Source organism: Coregonus lavaretus, assembly GCF_964263955.1.
Source record: "Coregonus lavaretus genome assembly, contig: HAP1_SCAFFOLD_1381, whole genome shotgun sequence".
NCBI classification, from domain to species: domain Eukaryota; kingdom Metazoa; phylum Chordata; class Actinopteri; order Salmoniformes; family Salmonidae; genus Coregonus; species Coregonus lavaretus.
Genome location: NW_028166296.1, coordinates 6,963 through 19,929, shown reverse-complemented (window position 1 = coordinate 19,929; position 12,967 = coordinate 6,963). Strand labels below are relative to the sequence as shown.

Sequence of the window (12,967 nt, the reverse complement as noted above, 5' to 3'; positions counted from 1 at the left end):
TTTCCAATCTTGGGTTCCGGAGCAGCGGCTGCAATGACCGGGGCAGGTAACTCGGGGGCAGGGCTGGTGGGCAGACTGGCTGGGGTAAGGTTGGTGAGGAGTTGAATGATCATGGCGAGTTGTTGTTGCTGCTGCTGGAACTGCTGCTCATGCTCATCGGTTTCCATGTCGGGGAAAGTGTGCGCTGAGTCCATAATGGTCAGATCGTACTGTCACGGTTCAGACAGACGACCAGAGGACCACAATTGCGTCACACCAGAAAGTTTATTAAAACTTAAGGGAAAAGGGAAGTAGGGAGTGAATGAAGGCTCCAGGGGTAACAGGGATCCCGTCCAATGTGCTGGGTCTGTGCCCCCCCCAGTGGCAGCGATGCGTCCTAAGAAGCCGGTGGTGGGTGGTCCAGAAGTCCTGGGGGGGGGAGACACAGACACAACAGGGCGGAATGAAACAAGGCAGCAGTACAGTTCAAGGGAAATCCAAAATACGTAGTAGCAAGGCAGAAGGCTGGTCAGAGTTACCGGGATTGAAGAGTAGTCAGGAGTCGTTATGGCAGAAGCAGGTCTGGATCTCCTGGGGCAGAAGAGTATCCAAAAATCAGGCAGGTCCGGGGTCACAAAACCAGGGTGAGCCAGAAGCGCGAGCAAACAGGTTCCGGGTGTGAGCTTTGCAGACGATCTGACACCGGAGAGCTGAAAGACAGGGCCTTAAATACTGGGAGAGGTAGTGGGTAATGCAGCGCAGCTGGCAGAGTAATTAGAGCAGAGCAGAGCAGGGACAGGTGGAGCTAGTTAGGCTGAGTAGAGAGAGTGGTGAGCAGAGTGGAAGAAAATTAAGGTGGTAACCCGGTGGAGTGAGAGGCTCATGACAGTTGCCTTTCTCCATCTCCTCACTTTCAGTCATCTCTTTCTCCATCTCAATGACTTCTCTCTGCATCAATATGTATGGAGAAACATGTATTCCTTATTTTTTTTATTTTGTGTGAATCTTTTCCATGTCATTTTCTTAAAACTGTCTGGCCATGCCAGTTTTCCAACTTCAGTTACCTTCAGGCTAACTGGTATAATTTATTAAATGGTAATAAGTAGGTCTACCTTCACTGATTTCCTTAGAAGTCAAACACTTTTACACATTATTATGTTCTAACTCACCTCTCCTCCGCGATGTCTGTCCACTTATGAAGATTTAAAAAGATATACACTTGAGTAGTTATGGTGTGGTGAATGGATATGCTGGTTGTTTTCTTTGGTTTGGAACTTGTTGTAGCCAAGTTCTAATTCCAAATTCTATGGTTGTAGCCTAGCTTAATTGTTGAGTCATAATGAGATTGGAATGTTGGCTTGAATTCTGTATTATGGACAAAAATCTCAGAATTCTGAAGATTTTAGAATTATATTTAAAAATTATTGTTTGTCATACATTCTATATACATCATTCTAGCCCTTGGATGCTCTCTCAGAGTTATAAGTCTTATATTCTCAGCCCAAAAGAAATTTGGTCTATTTCAAAAATATTCAAAATAAGGATTACTTTGTAAGTATTGGTTGTCATGATGCCGTGAGGAAGCCTAGGCAGAGAGCTCTGTTAATATGTGACCGACCTCCCCCCCCCCACACACACACACACACACACACACTCACTTAAAGACCTTGAAGTTTGGTTTGGAAACAACATCACTATTTGTCCTGGCAATGAAGGTCTGTCTTCTGGAACACTCATGAAAAAAGAGAATGGTTTTCGTTTAAGTTGTCCACTTTAAAAACCCTTCAGCTTCTTCTCACTGAGTTGCTTGAGGACACGGTAGCGCTGTGGCGAGGAGGCACAAGATAGGTCCTTAAAATAACATAACTAAGGCTACTTAACACTGTAGAAACTCTGGAATCACACTTTGTTGGCATAAAGACACCCACAATCTCTCCTTCTATCTCGGTACATTCTGTGTTGCACCAATGAGTGTTCAGTCCTTGCACACCATATAATGGAGGGTGTCATTCCAAAATACCCCTTCGCTGCATTGAACCTGCTAATTACCGAGACAGTTGAACGTTAAAATGATTGAGAATGACTTTCACCACTAAATAAACTGGGGGGGGGGGGGGGGGGGTTGGTGTGGAGGAGGGATGGGAGGGGGGTATGATGAACACATGACATCTGTCTGTGACACAGGTGAGAGCTCCAGCCTCTAGCCCAGCCAGACTAGAAAACACTCATCTGAAATTGGACAATAAACTACAGTTTGTAATGAAATACAGGAATGTGTCTTTACCGGTTACTGCCACATCACTGAGCTTTCTACATCTGAATGAGTTTTCTACAGAGATGAAGCACAGTGGTCAAACAGCAGTGTTGACACTGTGACTATGGTGGGGCTGTTAAGCATGAAACACACTGAGAATCTCACTGCCGATATACTGCCGATGAGTACTTACTTTACATTACTGACTTTATTGTCCCCATGGGGACATTTTGTTGCACTATCATGCACATTTTTAAAGTGGCGTTTATACAGTAGACAACAAATTGACAATACAAAATTCATAACAGTTACATACAGTATATATCAATGAAAGAGACTAGCCTGCTGGCCTTACTGGTGGATAGGAACAATAGCCCAAGCTGTTTAGGAGGGATATCACACCTGGCACAAATGTTTGTCTAGTTCTGTTTTTCCTGCCGGGGGGTGCCCTATACCTGCACCCAGAGGGGAGTAGTTCAAAGTTCAGGTACGGGGGTGGCTTGGGTCTAAAATGTTTTTGTGAGCCTTGCTGAGGGCTCTGAACTTAAAGATCTCATCACCTTGCTTGCTGTGGTGATAATCCTTCTCAGCATATTTTTCTGTCTGACAGTGGCATTGCCAAACCAACAAACAATGCAAAAAGTTTAAATACTAAGATTTGTAAAACACAGTCAGTATAGTACAGTTAACATTAAAAGATCCCAGCTTTTTGAGAAAGTACAGTCTCTGTTGACTCTTTTTGTAAATCAGGTCTGTAGATTTACTCTACTGAAGCTTATTGTCTAAGTGGACAGTCAGATATTTGTATTCCTCTACAATCTCTATGTTCTGACCTCTGATAGATGTTGCAGAGGTGGGTGTTGTTCGCTTCCTGAAGTCTATCTATGCACATCTCTTTGATCTTGTTGGTATTGAGGACCAAGTGTGATTCATCACACCATCCTACAAAGTCATTTAGTACTGGGCCATGACAGAGGGAGGCCGTTCCTTCTCTTGTTAGAACAAAAATGGTACCTGCTGCGTGCCGACCCAGTAGCAACGAACCTACCGATTCTACTTGTAGAATAGCAATGCTTGTCAGTGGCCAATAACTTGACTTTGAGCCAGTCAGAGAGCACGAAACCCCATGTGGGGGAGCCAGCAATTATTTATTTTTAAAGAGGGCATTTTCTGCGTACATCCACAGATGAGCCAGACACACTTCATATGCAATGTAGGCTATGGGATGGTAGCTAGATAAGTGCACAGACGCAATGCACACAACACTAAATACTTCCTCCAAGACAGCTAACCACTGTAGTTAGTATTGCCATTATCATTAAATCACAATGGATTAGATAGTTTCCATTAAACAGCTGCCTGTGTTAGCTGCCTAGTTAGTGCAATGTCCTTAGCTAGCTAGCTATGTTGTGCTAGCTAGCGAATATGCTAACATTAACTAGTTAGCTAAACATTTGGCTTATGGGCTGGCACTGGCAATATGGGATTATGGAGAGTGCCTTAAATTGTCTCTTCATCATCTTGCTAGGTAGTTATCTAGTAGTGGCCATCTGGCTAGTATCAACAAGGGCTTTGTACAAAATAACGATATTAGCGCAGATAACTTGGAATCTAGACCATAAGCAATACGCACATATATGCATTGTCAAACAACGCTACTACCACCTTCTGGTTTGGAGTATTTTAACAAGGCTGAGTGGCTGACGACTTCCAAGGTCTTTGCTGTGTGAACAAAAACAGTGTGAATACATTAGTGAATACATAAAATATATATTCACTAACTGTAAGTCGCTCTGGATAAGAGCGTCTGCTAAATGACTAAAATGTAAAAGTAAATGAACACATAAGAGATTGACTGCCGACACTGTTCAGAGGTGCTAAGTACTAAATAAAGGTGAAATAAAAAGAAATAAAAAACTGTCGGCAGGCAAACGTTTGACAATCCAACCGGTGTGTCTGAGCTTTTAGAGGAGGGGAGACACCCTTCTGTGCGTCTGTCACAGCTGAAGACTAACACAGAGGAAGAGGGCTGTTGGTCTGAGAGGAGGAGTGAAAAGGAAGGTAGGGGGAGAGATCAGGGCCTAAAGTGCTTAACAGTCCAGAGAGAGGAGTGTGAGAAAGCCATCAAGGAGACCACACCTCTGTTAAAATGAAGAAGCACCAGTAACTACAACCACAACCCCCTCTGCTTCCTCCCCTGGCCCCTCTCTACTATCCCCTCATTACCACTGGTGGTCCTGGAGGTAGAGCTCAGTGTTGCCAGATTGGGTAGTTTCACACCTAAAAGAAATGCGATGCAAGAAACATACAAATCCCGCCCACCCAGCTCACAGAGAAATCTGTTAAAATGTGGCTACTTTTTAGTGGATTGGGCAGGATTTTGGTTCTGATTGTGCTATAAAGTGGCAATAGAATCTGGCAACACTGGTAGAGCTATACCGGCCTTGGGGTGGGGAAGAAAGCCTCCGAGCAGCCTCCAAGTATGCTTTTATATTTTCCTTTAAGTGGAAAACATCAGATTTGTTCATGTTTAGCCTCTGGAAGACTATACATAGACTGAAAACTCAGAATGGATCCTGCTGAACAACTAGCAGTGAGTAATGATAGGATGTGTCAACAGAACACTGAGGGATAGAGAGCAACTGGACATGCCTAGCTCTGGAACACAGTCCTAGTGGTGCTAGGCTTCTTCACTGGTTTATTTAGCTCTTAATGAAAGAAGAGAGAAGACAACGGAGGGAAAGACAAACAGAGAGGAAAGAGAAGGGGAAGCTGCTGGTACTTTGGGAGACGATGATGAGTTTGCTGAGGTGCCAAGATAATTCACTGTAGAACAGTAGAGGACTCCCACATACTCCCGCATAACTGACAGATCTCTGCTGCTAAGAGAGGCCCACACTCTCATACAGAGAGTACACACATAGAGCGTGATTTACCCTTTGGAGTCATGCACCGTATACCCTGACTGCACATGTACATATGCACGCACGCACACACACACGCACACACACAGACAGAACTGATTTACTGGCTCCCTGAAGGCCTGATAAAACACTGTCTGCATGACCTCACTTCCTGTTGCTGCAGCCAGCGGGAGGATGGATAGACATTAACCCGCTGAGTGGTAGAGGAGATGAGGACACATACACACACATTTCCACTCAGGGTGTTTTACTGGCTGGGAATCTGCCCCCCTGACCTTTCCCGTGTCATGCTTTAGGGGAGGTGGTCTGATCCTGACCTGTGACCCCCACATTGGCCCTCGAACAAATTAAATCAATTTGTCCTTGGGGGTTAATAATGTTTTCCATCCTATCTATCTATATACAAGTTATAAAACTGAACCTCAACTCTCAGTCTCAATTACAGTTCCAGCAAGTTTAAGAGTGATGTCTGACGTGATGACATCATGAGGTTTTCCAACTTCTATCCCTCGTCGCTTAAATCATCCTTCAATTTGAATTCATCTTAAATAATTGTTTGCCCGCTGATGTCTGCCATAAAATTATAGTATGGCTATATAGGAAATGCCTTTTTGGAAGTGAACCCCATCACTCAAGCTTGTGGCGTAAAGCGAGTTTTAGAAGATACATTTTCAGTGGACAACTTTCTTCTTTAATCGGTGCAATGTGCCGAGGAGTGAGGAAATACCTGGCCACAATTCCTGGCAAGCCCTGGGAGAATCTACTTCCATATGGACCATGACTTCAGATCAGTCCTTAGCAAAGCTGCACTGTTGAAAATGGTCAGACGGTAATTACTACGAATGGCTTCTTCAAACAGGTAAGATGACAGAGGTACCGGGAGTCCAAGGCCAGACTCAGCGAGATGACGGAGCACGTGGCACCCTATTCACATTGAACTACTTTTGACCAGTGCATTATATAGAGAATAGGGGGTTGTAGGAGCTATTCATCATGTTTGTGTTCTATTGATTTAATCCCTATATTTACCTGTTTAGCACCTGACTGCCCCGCTGATTTACATTTCCCCCCCATTGAATATATAAAAGGCTGCCAGGTGAATGAGAAAATTAGCTGCAATTTTTAAAGGAACCGGTTGACTTTGTCTTTTAGCTAGCTAGGTCTTTTAAATTTGCAAAAATAAAAATAAAAAGACACAATTGATGAAGGACGATGATTATGAAGACTAAATACATAAAATGTAAATGTTTGAGGACAGGGTTTTGTTCTTTCTGGATTCCACTAGAATGACGCTATTAGAGATCTCGCACATGAAGCCCTACCTAGACTGCAAGTGCCGGCATTTTTTCCTCTGGTCTAAAATAAAATATCGCAATGCCCCAGGGCAGTGATTGGGGACATTGCCATGTGTAGGGTGGCGTCTTTCGGATGGGATGTTAAATGGGTGTCCTGACTCTCTGTGGTCACTAAAGATCCCATGGCACTTATTGTAAGAGTAGGGGTGTTAACCCCGGTGTCCTGGCTAAATTCCCAATCTGGACCCTCATACAATCATGGACACCTAATTAATATTAATAATAATAATATGCCATTTAGCAGACGCTTTTATCCAAAGCGACTTACAGTCATGCGTGCATACATTTTTTTGTGTATGGGTGGTCCCGGGGATCGAACCCACTACCTTGGCGTTACAAGCGCCGTGCTCTACCAGCTGAGCTACAGAGGACCACTTCCCCTGCTTCCAATTGGCTCATTCATCCCGCCTCCTCTCCCCTGTAACTATTCCCCAAGTCGTTGCTGTAAATTAGAATGTGTTCTCAGTCAACTTACCTGGTAAAATAAGGGTCAAATAAAAAATACATTAAAATTGTGTGGGTGGGAACTAGTGTGCCTGAGAGCACAGACAATTTTCAACCGTTTCATATCGTACTCTTTCTGTTAGTGACAATGATTTAAGAAAATAACGAAAATAAATGGACTAAAATTATTGGATTTCTCTCTTTTATTGGATTGTGTGCAATGGAATTATCCCCAGGTCACTAGTAAGTGGCATCAATAACTTTTTGTATTTGCCACTACAAACTGGTGAGATGACAGAGAGGTACCGGGAGGCCCAGGTCAAGGCCAGACTCAGTGGAATAATTGATGGAGGAGTGGGAGCAGGAGAGGTGGCCAGAGAGGTGTCCAGAGAGGGATGGATGAGAGGGGGCAGGAGAGTGGGCCAGAGAGGGATGGAGGAGAGGGGGCAGGAGAGTGTGCCAGAGAGGGATGGAGGAGTGGGAGCAGGAGAGGTGGCCAGAGACGGATGGAGGAGAGGGGGCAGGAGACAGCCACTGATGGGGGATGAGGGGGTAAGAGCAGTGTTGCTCATCGGAGGCGTGTACCACTGACACATACACACACACACCAGAGGAGGCTGGTAGGAGGAGCTATAGGAGGATGGGCATATTGGAATGGCTGGAATGGAATAAATGGAACGGTATCAAACACATCAAACATATGGAAACTCTTCCATTTATTCCATTCCAGCCATTACAATGAGCCTGTCCTCCTATACCTCCTCCCACCAGCCTCCTCTGACACACACGTATACATAAACACACTAGGCATTCATGCACCTAAGGGTATTCTGTTGATGCCTCTCTCTCTCTCTCGTTGCATCCAATGGCAGTGTACGCGATAAGCTAATGCAAGGGGCTGCTTGTGGGTTTGCCATCTCTAACGCAGTTCCACCTCCGATTTGATAGAATCTAGCCCTTCACATTGCATTATCCAGTAACCACATCAACCTTTAATCCACATCTTATACTTTTCTCATATTTTGTGTGTTCTTTCTTCCATATGGGAATGAATGCTGACAAATAAATGCTCATATTATTTTATTGATGAAGTATTCCACTAAATGAAAGAAGATAGAAATGAACTTTTGACCAATGCTAGCTGATAATATTTACTCTTCCATATGCGTTGTGTTCTTACATCTTCTTCAGTATGAGGTCTGGGATGTACACCATGTGATTTTCTTTGCCATATGCCTTTTTCAACAGCTTTCCTCTTTCTTTCTCCCTCTGTTTCTTTTCGTTATAGTTCCTTGCCACCTCGTCCAGGTGGGCTTTCACCCTCTCCTTATTCTTCCTCACTTCTTCCTTACTCTCTGCTTTTCTAGCTCTGAGCAGTTCTTTTACTTTGTTCTTCTCCAACAAGTCTCTTTCTTTCCTCTCCTTTTTCTCCTGCTTTGCCCTGACTCTCTGGGCGCGTTTAGTTTCCATCTGAAAGAGAAAGTCCATACATGTTGGTCAGTGATCTGAAATATGATTATTACTCCTTCTCTAGCATGCAGTCAACTTAATCTGTTGAATCTGATAGTATAACCATTAGGAGGTGACTTATGACCTCCCTGAACTGTGACTGGTTAAATGGAGTACTGTACCTGTGCCTGCTCTTGCTCTCTGAACCTCAGGACAGTCTGCATCTGGTACAGCTTTATGTACGCCTCCTTCATCCTCTCCACCACATCCCTCTTCTCTATTGCCCATCTCTCTTTGTCCCTTTGCATTTTCTCAATTTCACTACTCTTTCTCTCCCGCTCCTCTGTAATCTTCCAGTTCTCCTTCTCCATCTCTCTCTTTTCCATCTCCCATCCCTTCTTCTCTTGTCCATTCAGGCACAGAATCCTCATCTTTTCTCTTTCCAGAGCCTCTATCGCTCTCTCCTTCTCTCTCAGCTCAATTATCCACTCCTCTGCTGCCTGCGTGCTCCTCCTCTTAATCTCCTCCTTCTCCTTCATCCATCTTTCCCCCCGTTGATCCAAGAGGCTTCGTAGGCCAGCCTTGGCCTTGGCCCATCTCCCCCTGTCCTCCTTCCAGGCTACTAGGGTCTGATTCCTCTCCTGGTCTGCTTTGGCCAAAGCTGTCTCCAAACCATTTCTTATGAGGTTCCATCCATTCCTCTCTCTCACCCTCTCCTTCCCCACCCTTTCATTCTCAGCTAACAGTCTCTTCTTGTTCTCCACTGTCACCTTCCATAACTTGGCCAAGGACATCTTCACCTTTGATATCTTGTCCACCATTGTTTGTTTGTCGGTCGCTGCGCTTTCTCTCTGTTTGTCCATCACCTCTCGCTGCCTTTCATTCTCAGCTAACAGCCTCGTGTTCTCCACGGTCAACTTCCCTATCTTGGCCAAGTGCAGTATGTTCTGCACCTTCAGCTTTGCCATCTTGAGCTCCATATTTTTTCTGTCTGACACTGCACTTTCTCTCTGTTTCTCAAACAACTCTCTCTCCAGCTTCCATTGGTAGCAGTTTACCTCAATAGAATCCTCAGTCTCCCTTATCTGTCTCAGCAACTCTTCAATTAGCCTTTCTCTTTCTTGCTCTGGTTCCACCCTCACCTTGTTGACTTCCTCCAACACCTCTCTCTGCAGCTTCCACCGGTAGTGGTCTACCTTGTTACAAGTCTCAATCTCCTTTCTCATTCTCAGCAGCCCCTCCATTTCTCTTTGTCTTTCTATCTCTCGTTCCCCCCTCATCTTGTTGCCTTTCTCCATCTCCTCACTTTCAGTCATCTCTTTCTCCATCTCAATGACTTCTCTCTGCATCAATATGTATGGAGAAACATGTATTCCTTATTTATTTTTATTTTGTGTGAATCTTTTCCATGTCATTTTCTTAAAACTGTCTGGCCATGCCAGTTTTCCAACTTCAGTTACCTTCAGGCTAACTGGTATAATTTATTAAATGGTAATAAGTAGGCCTACCTTCACTGATTTCCTTAGAAGTCAAACACTTTTACACATTATTATGTTCTAACTCACCTCTCCTCCGCGATGTCTGTCCACTTATGAAGATTTAAAAAGATATACACTTGAGTAGTTATGGTGTGGTGAATGGATATGCTGGTTGTTTTCTTTGGTTTGGAACTTGTTGTAGCCAAGTTCTAATTCCAAATTCTATGGTTGTAGCCTAGCTTAATTGTTGAGTCATAATGAGATTGGAATGTTGGCTTGAATTCTGTATTATGGACAAAAATCTCAGAATTCTGAAGATTTTAGAATTATATTTAAAAATTATTGTTTGTCATACATTCTATATACATCATTCTAGCCCTTGGATGCTCTCTCAGAGTTATAAGTCTTATATTCTCAGCCCAAAATAAATTTGGTCTATTTCAAAAATATTCAAAATAAGGATTACTTTGTAAGTATTGGTTGTCATGGTGCCGTGAGGAAGCCTAGGCAGAGAGCTCTGTTAATATGTGACCGACCCCCCCCCCCCCCCCCCCCCCCCACACACACACACACACACTCACTTAAAGACCTTGAAGTTTGGTTTGGAAACAACATTACTATTTGTCCTGGCAATGAAGGTCTGTCTTCTGGAACACTCATGAAAAAAGAGAATGGTTTTCGTTTAAGTTGTCCACTTTAAAAACCCTTCAGCTTCTTCTCGCTGAGTTGCTTGAGGACACGGTAGCGCTGTGGCGAGGAGGCACAAGATAGGTCCTTAAAATAACATAACTAAGGCTACTTAACACTGTAGAAACTCTGGAATCACACTTTGTTGGCATAAAGACACCCACAATCTCTCCTTCTATCTCGGTACATTCTGTGTTGCACCAACGAGTGTTCAGTCCTTGCACACCATATAATGGAGGGTGTCATTCCAAAATACCCCTTCGCTGCATTGAACCTACTAATATTCCGAGACAGTTGAACGTTAAAATGATTGAGAATGACTTTCACCACTAAATAAACTTCCACAGTTTGACAAAGACACATCAGGGGAAAACAGCTACTCGTATTAAAAACCTTTCATTATGGCGATAGCTATTTGCTGCAGTGACTGAGAGCCAATTGAGGCCCAGTATTCTCAGTGCTTCTGGGGCCTGTGCAGTGCAGGTGAATGGTGTGCGTGTGTGTATGTGTGAAATGTAGGATTGTCTGAGCACAAACAGAGCTACTTATTTTGGCAACGCATGAAGCAGAGTTAGCAAACAGCTTGAGTGATGAATGACAGGCTGCTAGGAGAGGCAGAGAACCCAAAGATCCTTCCTCACTCACACTCCCAGAAAAAGCTTTTGAGTTGCTGTGGATCCAGTGGTTTGTGTGTGTGTGTGTGTGTGTGTGTGTGTGTGTGTGTGTGTGTGTGTGTGTGTGTGTGTGTGTGTGTGTGTGTGTGTGTGTGTGTGTGTGTGTGTGTGTGTGTGTGTGTGTGTGTTTGTGTGTGTGTGTGTGTGTGTTTGTGTGTTTGTGTCCAGTGTGTGTGGGGGTCCAGTGTGTGTGTGTCTGTATGTGTCCAATATGTGTGTGTTTGTGTGTACAGTACACATACTGGACAAACACACACACACACACACTGGACAAACACACACACACACACACACTGGACACACACGCACACAGTAGACACACACACACACTGGACACACACACACACACTGGACACACACACACTCACTGGACACACACACACACAAAAAGAAAACACACACCGGACACACACACACTGGACCCACACACACACACACTCGACCCACACACACTGGACACACACACACACATTGGACACACACACACTGGACACACACACACTGGACACACACTGGACACACACACGGACAAACATTCTTACCACCGCTTGTACAAAGTTATATGCTGAATGTGTGTGTGAGTGTGTGTGTGTGTGTGTCCAGTGTGTGTGTGTGTGTGTGTGTGTGAGTTCAGGTGTATCCCTCAATGACTGTCTGTTCTTCTGCTTACCGCTACAGTGTGGAACATGGTGGAGAGAATACAATGAAACCTGGACTTAGAAAATGTGAGTGTTGACTGCTGTGAAGAATATGACTAAGAATAAGTCTTAATTCAAGTGAAGTCAAAGTCAAAGACCTCTATCATTACTTACTTGGTCATATTAAATATCAGCTGTAGTTCTACAGAAGCACAAATCAGGGACACCAAAGTTTACAAAGAGTTACTTTGACAATGTGTGTGTGTGTGTGGCGTGTTCCTGTTATATTAGAAATGTGTGTGTGTGTATTCAGTGTGTGTGTGTGTGTGTGTGTGTGTGTGTGTGTGTGTGTGTGTGTGTGTTCAGGATGTGTGTGTGTGTGTGTTCAGGATGTGTGTGTGTGTGTTCTGTGTGTGTGTGTGTGTGTTCAGGATGTGAGTGTGAGTGTGTATCCGGTGTGTGTGTGTTTGTACAGCATGTGAGTGTGAGTGTGTATCCGTTGTGTGTGTGTGTGTGTGTGTTTGTGTGTGTTCAGGATGATGATGATTTCTAAAATTTTGTCTGGTTTCATCCATCAGATGTCTGTGATCTCACACTGGACCTAAACACAGTAAACAGACGCCTCTCTCTGTCTGAGGAGAACAGAAAGGTGACATGTAGGAGAGAGAAGCAGCCGTATCCTGATCACCCAGAGAGATTTGAGGGCTGTGGACAGGTGCTTTGAAGAGAGGGTCTGACTGGGCGCTGTTACTGGGAGGTAGAGTGGAGTGGGAGTGGGGCTGGTATAGGAGTGACATATAAAGGAATCAGCAGGAGAGGAATGGGTAAGGACTGTGGGATTGGATACAATGACAAGTCCTGGAGTCTGTTCTGCTCTGACAAGAGTTACTCTGCCTGTCACAATAATAATCACACTACCATAGACGTCCCCTCCTCCAGCTCCCACAGAGTAGGAGTGTATCTGGACTGGCCAGCCGACACTCTGTCCTTCTACAGAGTCTCCTCTGACACACTGACCCACCTGAACACATTCCACTCCACATTCACTAAGCCCCTCTATCCAGGGTTTAGGGTTCATGACTTTT

At 44.3% G+C, this 12,967-nt stretch overlaps 1 long non-coding RNA gene across 1 annotated transcript in view; it reads left to right on the top strand.

Moving 5' to 3' along the window:
- LOC311114899 overlaps positions 1 to 12,595 on the top strand; it is a 112,133-nt gene extending 99,538 nt beyond the window's left edge. The window contains exons 2-3 of the long non-coding RNA XR_014611171.1: positions 11,923 to 11,969; positions 12,461 to 12,595. This is a non-coding gene — a long non-coding RNA (uncharacterized lncRNA). The remainder of the gene's footprint in view (positions 1 to 11,922; positions 11,970 to 12,460) is intronic.
- The last annotated feature ends 372 nt before the right edge of the window (positions 12,596 to 12,967 follow it).